This window comes from Giraffa tippelskirchi, chromosome 9 (assembly GCF_054371585.1).
Source record: "Giraffa tippelskirchi isolate mGirTip1 chromosome 9, T2T-mGirTip1v1.2.pri, whole genome shotgun sequence".
Taxonomy (NCBI): Eukaryota; Metazoa; Chordata; class Mammalia; order Artiodactyla; family Giraffidae; genus Giraffa; species Giraffa tippelskirchi.
This window is the reverse complement of record NC_137283.1, coordinates 131,280,747-131,298,404: the sequence shown is the minus strand read 5'-3', so window position 1 is coordinate 131,298,404 and position 17,658 is coordinate 131,280,747. Positions and strand designations below refer to the sequence as shown.

At 37.1% G+C, this 17,658-nt stretch overlaps 1 protein-coding gene across 11 annotated transcripts in view; it reads left to right on the top strand.

Annotated features, from left to right (window-relative positions):
• The window catches only part of PTPRK (protein tyrosine phosphatase receptor type K), a 598,235-nt gene that overhangs the window by 62,761 nt on the left and 517,816 nt on the right, over positions 1-17,658 (top strand). For 4 of the 11 annotated variants that reach the window (XM_081529099.1, XM_081529096.1, XM_081529097.1 and 1 more), the window contains exon 1: positions 3,386-3,477. The exons of 5 other annotated variants lie outside the window; for them this stretch is intronic. The gene's annotated coding sequence lies outside the window, so the exon portion shown is untranslated. Of the gene's footprint in view, positions 1-3,385; positions 3,478-14,519; positions 14,584-17,658 lie in introns of those variants that run through there. 2 more of the 11 variants (XM_081529100.1, XM_081529098.1) reach the window with 1 other exon arrangement.

The window sequence follows — 17,658 nt, the reverse complement described above, 5'->3', positions numbered from 1 at the left end:
CAGTCTTCATTCCAATTCCCAAGAAGGGTGGTACTAAACCATCAAACAATTGCACTCATCTTCTATGCTAGTAAGGTCATGCTTAAAATCTTGCATGCTAGGCTTCAGTTATGCAAACCAAGAACTTCCAGACATCCAAGCTGAGTTTAGAAAAGATAGAGGGACCAGAGATCAAATTGCCAGCATTCGCTGGATCATAGAATTCCGTTGGAATTCACAAGGGAATCCCAGAAAAACATCTACCTCTGTTTTATCCAATATGCTAAAGCCCTTTGTCTGTGTGGATCATAACAAACTATGGAAAGCTCTTAAAGAGATGGGAATATCAGATCATCTTACCTGTCTCCTGAGAAACCTGTATGTGCGTCAACAAGCAACAGATAGTACCCTGTATGGAACAACAAATTGGTTCTCAGGATTGAGAAAGGAGTACGACAGGGCTGTGTGTGGTCACCTTATTTATTTAACTAATATGCTGAGCACATCATGAGAAATGCTGGGTTGGATGAGTTAGAAGCTAGAATCAAGATAGGCGGGAGAAACATCAACAGCCTCAGGTATGCAGATGATACCACTATAATGGCAGAAAGTGAAGAGGAACTAAAGAACTTCTTGGTGAGAGCAAAGGAGAGTGAAAAAGCTGGCTTAAAACTCAACATTCAGAAAAGTAAGATCATGGCACCCAGCCCTATTACTTCATTGCAAATATAAGGGGAAAAGGTGAAAGCAGTGACAAATTTCCTCTTCTTGGGCTCTAAAATCACTGTGGATGGTTACTGGAGCCATGAAATCAGAAGATGATTACTTCTTGGCAGGAAAGCTATGACAAACCTAGACATCATGTTGAAAAGCAGAGACATCACTCTGCCGACAAACATCTGTATAGTCAAGGCTATGGTCTTCCCAGTGGTCACAGACGATTGTGAGAGCTGGACTGTAAAGAAGGCAGAGCACCAAAGAATTGATGCCTTTGAACAGTGGTGCTGGAGAAGACTTTTGAGAGTCCCTTGGACTGTGAGGAGATCAAACCAGTCAATCTTAAAAGAAATTGACCTTGAATACTCATTGGAAGGACTGATGCCTAAGCTGAAGCTCCTGTATTTTGGTCATCTGATGCGAACAGCCAACTCATTGGAAAAGTCCCTGATGCTGGAAGGATTGAGGGCAGAAGGAGAAGAGGGCGTCAGAGGATGAGATGGCTGGATGGCATCACGAAGGCAATGGACATGAACTTGGGCAAACTCCGAGAGATGGTGAGGGACAGGGAGGCCTCGTGTTGCTGCAGTCCATGGGGTTGCAAAGAGTTGGATGACTTTGTGACTGAAGAGCAACACCCATCTTTAAGGGCTTCCCTGAGACTCAGAATGTAAAGAATCAGCCTGCAATTTGTGAGACCTGGGTTTGATCCCTGTGTTGGGAAGACCCCTTGGAGAAGGAAATGGCTACCCACTCCAGTATTCTTGCCTGGAGAATTCCATGGACAGAGAAGCCGGACAGGCTTCAGTCCATGGGGTGGCAAAAAGTTGGACACGCCTGAGTGATAAACACAGGCACACACACACACCCCCATCTTTAAATGTTCCAGTTTTCAAGCTATGGGGATAAATTTTTATCTGCATATAATTTTAAGACAAACACATGTATTTTCAAAATTCAGTTGGCTTTAGTAATCAAAGGAATGTTTTTTATTATTTAATGACCATGAGAAAAGTTATTGATCAATTTGTATTTGCCTTTTTATTGGTAATAAAGGTGGGTATAGGGAACAGGAAGGAGAAGATGAATATAATGGATCTTTTTCATATGTTTAACAAAGAATTACATTTAAAAATAGTCTTGTTCTTTCAAATGGTATTTTTTTTTTTTGTGAACAGTTTAAATGAGATAACCATTTATTTCTAGTCAACCTTGAGATATCTAGTGTATGATCTTTTCTGAGGTTGTATTTTAAATTTCTTAGTATAGAGTTTATATATCTTGCAGGTGTTTTGCTACATACCTGTAATCTGTGAGAAGATTTATAGCTTTTTATTAACTTTATTTTGTCTTTATTTTATAATGAAGATGGAAAACTGGTTGGCTTAATTTCAAGGATAAGCCGTGCCTGTCAGATGAGTTACTCTTCCTCTCCCTTTCCTGGCTTTGTTTCCATCTGTTCCCCAAAATATTTACATCTTTTCCAATTTTTAGTTTTGGTGAGGGAAAGGGACTGATTTTGTTGTTGTGTATCATTACAACTCACACCATCAGATTCAGGTAAGATAGCTGGAAATCTGCCCGTAAGGAAAGTATAGTGTTACCCCAGAAGAGAAAGTTGAGAATAGGAATCAGGTTTTCTGGCCTTATCTACTGCTTGTACGTTTGACAGTACAAGGTATTTGAGGGCAGTACATGTGGAAATGTTAAGGAGTTAACATTAATAGTCCTGTGGCTAAACAGATGGTGTAATTAGCCCACAATGGGAAGAGCAGCGTTTTCATGTTTGGATAAAAAGGGCTCACTGTGGGTGGTAGAGTTAAGAGGTTCCAAATGACAATATCTTATAAAGATAAAGACAGTGACAGGTTCATACTTCATGGTTTAGGCGTTCATGTACATATATATAAACTCTCAGCCTGTTTTATTTAAATATACTAACTCTTGTTACATTTAGGAACAATTCTCTGTAAGTGAATTCAGCTTAGTCCAAGAGATATGGCTAAGTACTGTGGAGGATTCAGAAAAAAATTTGGTCTTTGTCCTCAAATAGCCAATTTTCTGGAACGTGTTCATAGGTTAGTGGCAAATAGAAGACCTGACAGAAATTTTTATAGCAAAAGTATATTGTAAATGATTAGTTGTATGAGTTACTTATTCAAGTTCAATATTCCTCAGAAGGAAAATATTTTCAGTAAGATAGTGGAAAGTAGTTCAAGGGCTGTGTGTCTCTTCATCATCTAATAGTGTCATTGCTTCTCTATGTGAAATAGTTTGCTTTTGTCAAATTTCATCTGTTCTGAACTGTATATATTTTTATGCAATACAAAAATGATACAATAAGCAAGAAAATACACTGAAATGGATAAAAGGACTATAGCAAGCCTTTCTGTTTCTATAATTTGAACATGTTTTCCTCAATAAAAATTTAGAAGTTGAAATTGGTTGTATTTTGTTCCAATTGATTTTACTCAAATTTTTTAACAATATAAATTTAAGATAATATCAGATACTTTGGTTAATTATTAAGAGAGATATTTGGAAAGATTTTTTTCCCCTTGTCAGCCCATCTGCTCCTATGGTACAATCATAATGCAGAAACATTGACATCTCAATTATTTCCATGGCAACAAATTGATGTCAGGATCTCACATTTGACTTCACGGCAGGACCAAATAGAATTTGGATTACAGGGATGGATTGGGAGTTCTTATTGAAGCACAGGTCTTTAAGAAAGAAGATTAAATATCTTTGGGAAATAATTTTAAGCCTTTAAAAAATGTAAGTCTACTTTTAAAGAGAAAAGTGTAAAAGTATACCCAAAGTATATGAATACTCTTTTATCTTTCTGTGTATACAAAGCCATGATGAAAGGCATTTACTGTCTGACATTTGCAAGTAAGAGTTTGCATCTGATTTATTGTTCACTCAAAAACTTAGAAAAATAGAAACTTAGGCAGTTGTCTGTAGCACCCAGAATAGCAAAGGTCCAGAACCATCTTGCTTTTAGTTAAGTAGTGTATATAAACTGTCAGTATATGGTAGCTCAGCCTTAAATGATATACTCTGTTTTTGGTTGAGGATATCATAATGATAGATGATCCTCCACACTGTATGGATGACATAGCTTTTAAAGATTTTGTGGTACTTTGCCTTCCTTCTTGTGTCGTTTTGTGTTTCAGTGAAGAATATTTAGTATTTTACTACTTATTCCGGTTATGAGTTTTATCCATTCTTTATTGCTAATGCTCAGGGGAAACAATTAGATTTGATTCCTATGAACAAACTTCTGTATTGAATCAAAGTTATTTCTGAGCCTGTTCCATAGCCCTTGGTGTATAATTTTTAAATTTGTATTCAAGCTCATGAGGGCTTCTGCCCTCTCTGACTATATAGTGAAAGCAAAGACCATGTCTTTATACTCTCAGTGTCTGGCACAGAGTAGGTACTTTGTTGAAAAATACATGTGATCTCATGGATTGTCAGGGTATTACAGATTCTCCGAACCTTGGCAGCATCATTCCATACCACATCTTGTGTTTTGCAGGTTTAAAATTTTGGTTTAATCTGTTTTTAGGAGACTGACTCATTATAAGTAAACTGAAAAGAGACTGACTCATAATGTATGCTTGGAGATAATTTCCTGATTCTATCTGTTAATTTCTTTTAATAAAAGTCAGTGAAAGAGATAACATTATAGATTAGATGGTTTCTAGGTGAACTAGTCCTGCAACTTGATGACGGCTGAGGGAGCCAGGTGCCCAGGACCCAGCTGGCCCTCAGGCCCTTCATTTAACCTAGAGAGAATAATTGTATAGGATCAATAGGAATGCATGGTCTCACAAGTACCAACAAGGTGAATTCCCAGCTCACAATTATTGTCCCTCTTTGAGAACAGCCCAACCACAGAGGTGGACCTGAAAAAATGACATGCAGTGTCCTTGCCACTTATCCCTGACCTCTGGCCACCTCTGAGGGGCAGACGACTGATCTAAACTGTACAAGTTTTGAGATGGGAATGAAGAGGCTGAAGCTGGTTGAAGCTGTTACCTTACTCCAGTCGCTGAAGCCTCTGTGGACTGTGACCCATGGAGACTGCTGCTGCCGGTAGATCTCCGAGGTGGGGATGGGGAGAGGTTCATTGCTGCTTTGAGGCCTGGACCCTACGGTGGGCGGCTATGGTGAGGGCTCTGGTGCTCTGGGAACACACTTGTCCCTGGGCCCCCAGCTCACCAGCCGGCCCCAGGCTAGAGGGCTTGGAGGGCTTTGGGGAGAAGCTGAGATCTGCCTCTCATCACTCTCTAGGCCTCGAGGACCACCTCAAGGCTCAATGTTGGTGGAGCAGGACTTCTAACTCGCGCTGTGTCAATGGTCGTGCTGTGCCAACTGAGCCAATGGTTGCGTGCCCGCCCAGCCTCAGTACTTACACCCTTGCCTTCCTGATTCTCAGGCCTTTAAACTCAAACTGAATTGTAGCCAATGGCTTTCCTGCTTTTCCAGCTTGCACACAGCACATCATGGGACTTCTTGGCCTCCATAATCTTGTGAGCCAATTCCTGTAATAAGTGTGTGTGTGTGTGTATATATATATATATACACATATATATGTATATATATGTTATTAGTTACACATATGTAATATATAAATTACAATATGTATCCCTCTTGGTTCTGTTTCTTTGGAGAATCCTGACTCATACGACAACCAGCAATTATGATCTTCTCTTCCCCTAAAATGACTTGCACATCTTCGCCCTTCCTCTAATTATTGCTTCAGACAATAGAGTATGAGTAAACTTGCAATAGTTCACTTATGTATCATGTTCTAATTTTCCTGAGGATACACTCTGGGGCTCTATGGTGATGGCGGCCCTTGTATGTCAAAGGTTTACTTTGTACTTGTTGTGCTAAGTTCTTTATTATACAATCACGTTCATATTATTTTAATAACCTGGGTGATAACTACTCTTGCTTTCCTATGTGACAGAGTGGGAAAAAGAGGTAGAGGAATGTGCAGTAACTTGACTCAAACTACATCCTGGAATAAGTGGAGAAGCTGGGGTTTGAATCTGATTCTGGAATCAGGACACTTGCTATTGGGCTCATATCCATATGGATAGATTTTTTTTTTTTTTTTTTTTTAATGTGGATATGGGGCTTTTCAGGTCCTCAAGTGGTAAAGAATCTGTCTGCCAATGCAGGAGCCACAAGAATTGCAGGTTCAGTTCCTGGGTCGGGAAGATCCCCTGGAGCAAGAAATGGCAGTCCACTCCACAGAGGAGCCTGGCGGGCTGCAGTCCGTGGGGTCACAGAGAGTAAGACACGACTGAGCACTCAAGCAAAGCACAGTGCTGCCTTCTAATTTTTATTGTTTTCAGTATTGGAAGATGAGCTTGTTTCCAAATTCTGAGAAAGTCTCACTATAGTCACAGCCTGAGTGGGAATGGTAGTTTCCTATCTGCAGTATCCCTGCTTTCAAGGTCACAGAAGCAGAGAATTGGCATGAAGCTGAAAAGAAAATGAGTGTACTTAAAGATAAGAATTTTAATGAGATTTCAAATGAGCAAATATACCCATTTTGGGATCATTTAATTTTTCTTCCACGCAGCTTAATAGCATTGCATTAAAAACTTACTAATTTAAGAATTGTGGGCAACACCTGTCTGGATTAACAAAGTCTAAATTGTAAAATAATTTTGTAGAAATTAAGTTTTATTATTTTTCTGATACCTATAATTAGCTTGTCAATTAGGAGCTGAGAAAACTAAGTTTCTGAGTTACTAGATAGTTCATTTTACATTAGTACCCTTATCTTCAATCTTCTTTATGCTATTAATTGCCTTTTAAATTACTCTAATATTTTCTACAGAGAGATCAGCTCTTTGTAAAAGGCTTTCATATGTAGCATTATGTTTAATGCTTAAACAAGAACCCTTATTTTTTAGACTAGTCAGTTTGATGTGAAAGGAAAACAGAAATGATTTCTTCAGGACCACATGGCTGGTTAGCCAGTGTCTGGTCTGGAACCTCTGTCATTTGAGGCATTTTATTAATATTTAGTTCAGTTCAGTAGCTCAGTCGTGTCCGACTCTTTGCGACCCCATGAATTGCAGCATGCCAGGCCTCCCTGTCCATCACCAACTTCCGGAGTTTACCCAAACCCATGTCCATCGAGTCGGTGATGCCATCCAACCATCTCATCCTCTGTCGTCCCCTTCTCCTCCTGCCCCCAATCCTCCTCCTGCCTCCAATCCTTCCCAGCATTAAGGTCTTTTCCAGTGAGTCAACTCTTCGCATCAGGTGGCCAAAGTATTAGAGTTTCAACTTCAACATCAATTCTTCCAATGAACACCCAGGACTGATCTCCTTTAGGATGGACTGGTTGGATCTCCTTGCAGTCCAAGGGACTCTCAAAAGAGTCTTCTCCAGCACCACAGTTCAAAAGCATCAATTCTGCGGCGCTCAGGTTTCTTCACTGTCCAACTCTCACATCCATACATGACCACTGGAAAAACCATAGCCTTGACTAGACGGACCTTTGTTGGCAAAGTAACGTCTCTGCTTTTAAATATGCTAACTAGGTTGGTCATAACCTTCCTTCCAAGGAGTAAGCGTCTTTTAATTTCATGGCTGAAATCACCATCAGCAGTGATTTTGGAGCCCAGAAAAATAAAGTCTGACACTGTTTCCACTGTTTCCCCATCTATCTGCCGTGAAGTGATGGGACCAGATGCCATGATCTTAGTTTTCTGAACGTTGAGCTTTAAGCCAACTTTTTCACTCTCCTCTTTCACCTTCATCAAGAGGCTCTTTAGTTCTTCTTCACTTTCTGCCATAAGGGCGGTGTCATCTGCATATCTGAGGTTATCGCTATTTCTCCCAGCAATCTTGATTCCAGCTTGTGTTTCTTCCAGCCCAGCGTTTTTCATGATGTACTCTGCATATAAGTTAAATAAGCAGGGTGACAATATACAGCCTTGACGTACTCCTTTTCCTGTTTGGAACCAGTCTCTTGTTCCATGCCCAGTTCTAACTGTTGCTTCCTGACCTGCATACAGGTTTCTCAGGAGATAGGTCAGATGGTCTGGTATTCCCATCTCTTTCAGAATACACAAATATATACTGTTTAGACAATCATTTTTGAATTATCATCAAAGTTTGTTTAACAGCATCTGAATTTGTGTTTTCTCCCCCCTCTTTCCTTATCTGCCCTTCCTTCGTTCCTCCCTTTTCTCCTTTCCATCTATCCGTCAATCCTGATTTACCTCTATGAAATATGCAAAGAATGTGTTTGTGTTAAGCAGATTTTTCAGCTTTTTAATTTTTTTGGTGGTCATTTAAAATTTTCATTAAATTCTTATTATAATTCAAATTTATGCTCATTGGATCAGATCATTTTAGAATGTAGTTAAGTTATTGATTGAATTTGTTTCTAGTGTTTTGTTATTTGGAATATCTATCTAGAATTAATTTGAAATAGTCTCTGTAATTGACTATTGTAGTGTTTTAGGATAAGAGTAAAGTAGATCCCTCTTCTGTCCTCTAAATTCTACTTGTATTCAGAGCTCTGAAGATTGTAAGTAATAGAATTGGCACTGTTTATTTAGAACCAAGAAACCAAAATCATTGCAAGGACAGTAGTGTGCCTAGTTAGTGTGGGACAAAATCATGTCCCGTAGTCACCAACTAGAGTCAGGAGCTTATATCTATCTTCATTCTAATGAAGATAGGCATAAAATGGAGACTTCCTTACTATATTGTTCCTTGTTAATGTATAATCTAGAATTATTTTCTATAGAAAACATATTTTTTAACCTGCTAGGGCTATTTGGTTTCCTTGAAATACAGTTCATAATGGAAAGGTGGCACAGTTCTCTTCCTTATGCATCAGTTTGCAGCATACTAGGTTGGATTCTCAATGTGCATTGTATTTAAAAAAAATTTCTCTTGATGATTCTTAATGTGCAACCAGGGTTGAGAAGCACCAATCTAGAGCTCAAATACCAAAGTTTTATTGCTTATTATAAAAGCAAATTTACAGGGTAACTATCGTTTTTACTACTGATATATTCTTTTGCCAAACTTTATTGCAGCATATGGATTTCATTCAAAGCAATTTATTTAGGCATGTTCTGGGAGGTACTTGTTTATCTTTGTTAAATTAAAAACTAAAGTAAACGTATCATACAGGAAGCACTCTAAAGGCAACCTGAAAATAATACACTAACATTTCTTCAAAGCTTATTCTATGCTCAGTTTTGTGCTTAGCCCTATTATAGTCATTAGTCCATTTAAATCCTCATAACACCTTATAGAGAATCTAATTCTTCATGCAATGGAAGAGGAACCAGAAGCTGAAATTTTATCTGCTTGTCTAAAGTCATGGAATAAGTAAAGGGTGGGGCAGGGGCTGATGGGTGCAAAAAGTTGGGAGACCCAGAGACTGTGCAGTAAATCCCAGTTCTCTGCTTCTCTCAGAGTGAGATGTGTTTAATCCCATCCCATCCTTTGTGTGGATTTTTTTTACTTTTATTGTGAGGCAAAGAAGTGGAATGACTCTGGGTTTTTAATCTTCAGATTCTGCCGTAGAATCTGTAAATAAAATGGTGGTATCTATTGTTGTTTGTGATGGTTAGAATATTTATTAGACCATTATATAGTGACTAGCATTTTTTGAATGGTTAAAATGTGGTTACTTAACTTTATGATATCATTCAATCATGAAGTCTACAGGTTAGCTGTTTTTAGCTATTCTGTATGCCTGAGAAAATAGGCTTAAGGAACTTAAGTGTCACAAAGTGGACTTTGAACCAAGGCTCCTCTGCACAGTGTTTATTCTTAACCACCTTTTGCCTATGAGGTAGCGGAAAAGTTAATAGGAGTTAAAGAGTGGCTTGGAGAATAGCATATAACCAAGAAGCTTTGTAAAGTTGTGTCTCAGTCAATACAAGAGACTTAGCTAGCAATGAACACCAAGAATTAACTTTCTCAATGTCAGAACTTGGTCATATCTCTTTAATCTGTTTTCATTTTTTGACTTACTTCCTAGTGTTCAACAGTGAAGGAACAAGATGTTCACTAATCATGACCAGTTCAGAATTTTTCTGTGGTTTTTCAGTATGTTTTGCTCAATATTTGGAAAGTGAAAGTGAAAGTTGCTCAGTCATGTCCAACTCTTTGCGATCCCATAGACTATACAGTCCATGGAATTCTACAGGCCAGAATACTGGAGTGGGTAGCCTTTCCCTTCTTCAGAGGATCTTTCCAACCCAGGGATCGAACCCAGGGCTGGAAATGGACCCTCAAGAGAAATCTTGTTGTATTTTATCCTTTTGTGGCTTGCTTCGTTATAGATGTAGAATTTAAACTTAAGAAAGTAAGCTCGTATTATTATATTCTCCAGTGATTAAAGCTTAGGTTTTAGAGGTACATAATTTTACCTTATCTAAAATTTTTAAAATATGGAAGCTCATAAAGAGAATACAGTGAATCCCTACAACACTTTGGTAGTAAAGACACAATGAATGCTGCTGCTGCTGCTAAGTCGCTTCAGTCGTGTCCAACTCCATGCGACACAATGAATAACCAGCAACAAATTAACTCGGGGGAAAATGTCATTTTATGGTTATGTCAAACACACGTGAATATACTTTAAGTGAAAAAATGGAAAACTCAGATGGACGGCCTTTCTTATTGAAAAGGCAGAGGGGCTTTTATGTGAGAGTTAGAAAATCCAGAAAAAGTGGTGGGAGACCCAAACAAACAAACACAGGAAATATGATAAGCCCAAACTGATAGTGGCATCTTGAACTGGTAACGAGCATTCTGAACTGACAGAACACTGACTTTGAGAGTGAGTTCAACCTGCCCATGTGTCCTGTCCTCAAATAGTCCTGGGATGACTAGGACATCTCCTTGTGAGACTGTAAGCAACTTGAGAACAAGAACTAAGCACTTTCTTCTTGTATCCTGAGGAATTAACATAGTGCTTGGCATTTGTAGGCTGTTAAGTGTGCATGCTGCTGCTGCTAAGTCGCTTCAGTCGTGTCCGACTCTGTGTGACCCCATAGATCCTATTGAGAATCATGTTATATAGTAGATGATGAGCCTTTAATTTAGGTCAGTGGTTCTTAAACTTTTTGGACCCATGAGGATCCCTTTATGATTTTTAAAATTATTGAGAACACAAAAGAACTTTATGTGGGTTATATTTACTGATATATACCATATACCATGTAAGAAAACTGAGAAGTTTAAAAAATAATAATTAAAAAGTTCATTACTTGTTAACATAAAACATACTTTTGTGGGAAAAAAACCTTGCATTTACAGAACAAAAAATTTAGTAAGAAGACTGGCATTTATGTACATCTTTTATGATTCTTTTTGATTTTCTAGTTCATTAGAAGACAGATAGGTTTTTGTATCTGCTTCTGCACTGTCTTTTGTAATATGTTCTTTTGGTGTAATATATGAGATAAAAGGGAGGTGTATTGTAATAGAGGATGTTCTTTGATACTGCACTAAAACGCTACAGATTGTAATTTCTTAAAAGTTAGTTTCAATGAAGAATTGAAACATCTACAATGAACATTTTGTACCTTGTTACAGTAAAATATATTTTGCTCTTTGTATAGATTTTTACCTATTCGTGATTTTATAGCATCATGTATTGGTCAGTTGGGAAATACCGGTTCTCTAAGTTAAGCAGATCTGGGTGTGGACATATTTTATTATGTGAGTAGTCAAGCAATAACATTTCTTATTGTTAGAAGATATTTTAAGTGTTGGAAAGCTGTCAGGCTCAGGATGGTGGATTAAATTTTCAAGATGCTAATTTTCACTTAAAATTTCAATTTTTATCAATTTTTATCATTGGCAACAGACACTGTCAGTTATTTTCCTTGAAGTGACAGGCTCATTTGCTCTTTCTTTTCCCAAAATGTCAGTCATACCCAATTCTGAATAGGTTGTCTTCAATCATTCATTCAAGTAAAACACAATGTTTTGTGAAAAGAGTGGCTAGTTCACCGCATATCTCAGTCTCATAAGTGCTTTTTGTTTGAGACAGTTATCCCATTGTATTTTGATATGCAGTGGAAATGCTGTATGCATTTTTCCTTCCTTTATTATATAGGATATTAAAATGGCATGTACTCAAGGATTGTGATTTTAAAAATTAACTAATTTTACTGGTTTATTAAAGATCTTCTTAAGTGAAACTGCACTTGATTTATTGCGATTGCGTGTCTCTGAAAGTCTGCTAGTAAAATTTGGTGTCTCTGTTTTGATTTATGCTAATGACATTCACAGCTTGACTCAACATTACTTTTGCACCATCAGTGAGAAAGATAATAGTGTCTTAGTATCATTATGAAAACAGTTTTGACGTCATGATTCCTAGAAGGGTCCTAGGGAACTCATACTTTGTGTATCATTGGTTTAGGGAAGTGGTTGTCATGTAGATGTAAAGCAGTTCTTTATGTAAAAAAAAATTATCTTGATACTATCACAAGTAGAATTTCTTCCATGTATTAGAATAAATGGTTTTGTTTAATTGGTTCAATAACAGCTTGAAAAAATTAAATTGCTATTACTGAGAAGAGGATAATTTGTTTTTAATTTTCAAATAAATCAAGTACAATAATGCCTCACAGTGCATTTCTTAATAGTGATCTCGCTTATCATTACAACTGTATATGTATCCTGAGAACCAAATACTGTTTGAACGTGTGACATACTTCTTTACTGTCAACGTATTAATCGTTTCTCTGCTTATAGAGTTTTTGATTTGAGTTTTATTCTCCTACAGATAGATTTCACACAGTAAGTATGTGGACAAAAATAAGTTAAGGGTAAATGTGTTTTTTTCTTCAGTTATTGCATTCACATAGGGTCTAATCTACACAAAAGTATTAAATATTGATTCCTAATTTTGGTTAACAGTCAATTTAAAAAATTGTACCATGAGGGAAAAACCTATATATTTTAACCTGAGAGTAGAGACCAGAGTATGTAAATCTTTCTACTATTTTCTGTTTTTTTTTTCCCCTCTTTTTCTTTCATGTTTCCCCTGTGGGGAATAAAAGCAACACTAAAGTATTAGCTCAAACAATGAGAGAAGTGTCCTTCTAACAGTAATAATGCTTAAAATGCATTTTCTTTTCAAGTTTTATGAGAACTTAAAACAGTTTCCATAGGTTGATAATCAAACACCAGGAATGACCAAAATAGTAAATTCTAATGAAATAATGAAATATAGGTATAAGTCTGTGTTTTAATAATGCAAAGTTATGTAGATAAAGGAATCGTTTATTAAGTGTTTTATAGGAACTTGTTTTCAACTATGTACTGAATGAGATTTTGTGAAACCCTCTCTTGATTCATGTTGTCTTGGTTAATATTTTTGTGGGCTAGGTTAATGAGTACAGTTTAGGTTGTAAATAATATTTGTAATTTCTTGCCCCTACTACACTCCAAACATACAGAGTGAAACACCTTTGATTCCTGATGGCAAAGATCTAGCACCTTAAAGAGCTGCGTACATAAATAATTTATTTCCAGTCATTATTTAGTGCCTCATATATGCCATGCTCTGTGCTGGGGCTAAAGATAAAAGAGTATCAGGATAAGGTCTTTATAGTCTAACAGAGGGAGACAGTGGGGAATGTAAGTGAGGAAAAGTGTTATGAACTCTATAATAGGAAGAGATACAGGGGGTTCAGCAAATCTTAGTTTTATGGAGAAGTTGTTTAGTCACTCAGTTGTGCCTAACTCTGTCCCATGGACTGTAGCCCACCAGGCTCCTCTGTCCATGGAACTGTCCAAGAATACTGGAGTGGGTTGCCGTTTCTTTCTCCAGGGGATCGTCCCAACCCAGGGGTGGAAGCTGGGGCCCCTGCATTGGCTGATGGATTCTTTACCGCTGAGCCACCAGGAAAGCCTTATGGAGAAGACAGTATGAGAAACGAAAAGACCAGAAAAGTCTGTGTAGAACAAGTGACCAACTGCAATTATATGTACTCAAATGATATAATCCTTATAAATAGCAATCATATATTGATTCTCTAGGCCTCTGGAACCAAAGTTATTAAAAAATGAATAGTTCTTAGTTTAGTCCACAAAAATTTATAGCATCTATAGCATCTATTATGTGGCAGGCCCAGGTGATGCTAGCGTGAATGGCATGGTCCTTATCCTTGACTGGTCCACAGCCTAGTGGGAGTAATTTCAGTATAATGTAGTAAGTGCCATGAGGGAGAAACACACAGAAGGGTGTCTAAAATGGCCAGGTGCAGGCCAGGTCAACAAGATATTTGTGTTTGTTAAAAGATGAAGAAAAATGTTCAGTGAGTCATGGACTCTTTTCTTATGTACATGGAACCAATATTTCTAAGTAAAAAGGGAGGCTTTGCTTTTGCACCGTGTCTGTTTCTTGTCATTAAGGAACACAGTCTTGATTCTGCACACAGAAAACGGCCAAGGTTTTTCCAATGCTTTCAAGCACCCTTAATAGGTTAAGCCTGGTTCAAACCTAATCCCATCATTAATTAGCTATTACGTTCTTGAATCAGTTATGTAACTCCTCTAAACTGTACTTTCTTCAACTGTAATGAGAGATAAACCTAGTAGTTAACTCTTTGGGTTTTGGTGAGCATTTAATGAAATAATCTATATACAGTGCTTAGCATGGTGCCTGGCATATGGTAGATGCTTGTTTTATGTTAGCCATTGTTCTTTTGTCTTAAACTGCTTTAACAAATCTCATGGGAGTTAGACCTCATAATAACTCAAAAAATAAACTTTCTTATTTCCCTGGTTAGGTGGAAATCTTGGCTTTCTTGCCTAGCCCTGTGCTCCTAACCAGGAGAAGCTTGCCTGCTCAAGGTACTATTGGTACTGATTTTGTAGAAAGTAATGCTGTCCAATTCTTTTCCTTTAAAGTGGAATAATAAATATTTTCTAATCCCACACTATGTACACAGTGCTGTGCTGTGTTTTAGAGGTAAGCAACTGAAATTATCTTTGTCCTTAGGGAGCTTACATTTTATCATCATAAGAAAGATAAATATTTAAATAACTAGGCATAGAGCACGCAGTTAAAAAAAAACAAAAAGAATTGATTATTACTTAGCTTTGTCTCATTTAAGCTTTAGATTTTCTAAGGGGTAAAAAATCATAAGATTGTAGTTGTTAGAAAAGACCTTTGTTAAAAATATGTTTTGAGCATTTCCCCCTACTGTTTTCCTTAGTTTTATTTGCAAGCCAGAGCAGGTATTAAAGATGAAGTGTTCTGGTGGGAGCGGTAGCCCGGAGCGCTTGAAGCATTGCTAATTTCAAACCTTGTAATTTAGTTAAATTGAAACATAACTGCATTTAGATGAATGGGCCGCTAGTTTTCCTTCCCAAAGCAAACATGCCAACCTTTCATTACTGCTTGTCTGTGCTATGGCTTCTGTGTAATTCCGATCAGCTCATTTACACGTAATTGACATGTTATGGTGGTGCAGATTTTTTTATTTTGAAAAAAAAAAGCTTCAAAAAATTTAGGGATGCTTTCTATAGCATACTGCATCAATCATTTTACGTTTTGAAGTTAAAATGAGGGAGTGATTCCAGGTAACTTAGTGTTCCTGTGGAAGGTGGTTTGGCTCAAGCGTTTTTAAACCGGGAAGTGAATAAGTGACACAGTAGGTCTGATTACAAATACAGTTTATCTTCATTTGGAATCCATGACTTCTATTAAATTTAATTACTTCCCCCGTGGCTTCTATTAAATTTAATTAATTTCCCCTGCAGCTGGCATAGTGGAGGTGCTGCTGCTAAATGAAGGTGATTGCTAATTGAGGGAGTTTTCTGTAAGAGGTTTTTTACCCATTTTCTCTTGTTTATTTGAAAATCTCTTATCCAGCCAGATAACTCAGGACATTATTGAGAAGTTACAGGTTGCAAAGTCATACGTGAGTTCATCAGCATTACTTAGAGAGATCTGTGGGACTTTTTTGTTTTGTTTTCTGTTCTGATCCTTCAGTTAACGTGTCTTTTTGATGAGAGGCCAGCCTAGGATTCTAAGCAAGGGAAACGTGCCTAGTCTTAACCTCGACAAGATGGGACGTGTTAGGCCAGTCTTCACGTGGAGGTTTCTGGCAACTATCCCAAGGTCAACTGCTTTTCAATTTTGAAACACAGAGGAAGAGAGGCGTGTATTACTTGTCTGACTGTTATTATTTGGGGACCTCTCTCAAATTAGACAATCTTATTATTAATATGATTTTTCTCACTAGGGAATTGTATGATAATATAAACATCAGTATATATTCCTAAGGCAAAGCCAAAAATTTCAAAACATTTTTAAAAATTAGGATATGTAAATGTTATATACCTGTTGCATTTGGTTTCTACAAGTCGGCCGCATGTTAGGAAGAAAAAAATGTATAATGTAAATAGATCTCTGTTCATGTAATGCATTTTTATTCTTAGCCTTTCAATTTTTAATCGGAAAGAGCTTTCATTTTTGAGCATCAGTATGTGCCAGAAATTATATATACATTGTATATACATACATATATATATATATACACACACACATACATAAATCATATATATATATGTGGTGGTGATGATTTAGTCACTGTCATGTCCAACTCTCATGTGTATACATATTTTATATATATAATATATATACATATATACACACACACATATATATGGGCATCCCCGATGGCTCAGCGGTAAAGAATCTACCTGCAAAGCAGGAGATGCGGGTTCCATCTCTGTGTAGGGAAGATCCCCCAGAGGAGAGCATGACAGCCTACTCTAGTATTCATGCCTGGAGAATCCCATGGACAGAGGAGCCTGGTGGGCTACAGCCCATAGGCTTGCAAAGAGTCAGACCTGCCTGAGGTGACTAAGCCACATACATACATATATATATAAATTTTCTTAGCAGTCTAGCAAAATATTCTTTACATATGAAAAATTTAAGTTCAAGTTCTTGTTTTTTCTGTTAATAATTAAATGCCCATTTAAGTGGTATGTGAAAGTCCTGGCTTTGGAGGAAATTCTGTTTTTTGAGTAGACAATACTTGGGTAATACTCTTTTATCAACAAGCTCTTTTGAAAGCTATTTTCTGAGTTTTTCATTACATCATTCTCTTTTTATTCTCCTGCTTTCCTGGCCACATCTGCTTAACTCAAACTGGGAAGGCCATTATCTCTTCAAATTTAAATTTTAGTTTGATGTCCTTGGGGATTCATAATGGCCATGTTTAACTCAACTATGGTGCTTATCCATGACTTAGACTGAGCTTATTAAAATACAAAGTACAAAACATAAATTATCCATTTTTCTTTTAGAATGACCAAAATGTTTTTCTCTGCCACCATTTTAAAGAAATTAATTTATTTGCTTCTTTTTAAAACTGTTTACTTATTTTGCTGCACAGGTTTTAGTTGTGGCACTAATTCCCTGAACAGGGATTGAGTCTTAGCCACTGGATCACCAGAGAAGTCCCTCTATTTGTTTCTTATATTTTTCCTTTGTGGGATGTAGCTTTTTCTTGCTATGTTATGTTGTTATTATCACTTGGTTTGCCATCTTTATTTTAAAATTGTGACTGACTTCTGAAGTTTTGAGCTTTAGAATTCTGCTAAAAATATACATTTGTGTGCTACTTACGAATACTATCAGAATTTGAATTGCTTTTACAATAAATCTTGAGTTTTCTTCTCAGTCATTAAGCTCCTGATCGTTACTTCTTAGACACTGTGTTAATGTACTGCCTATGCTAATTAGAGCCATGAAAATGCGAAAGTCAATCAATGAATAAATTACTCTGGTAACCGTTTATGTGCCTGTGACTGTCTTCAGTTATTCTATCTCTGTACATAGTAAGAGATGGCCCTACCATTTTGGCACAGTTTTTGTTCAAATGCATTTATTTTTGCTATGTATGAAGACAC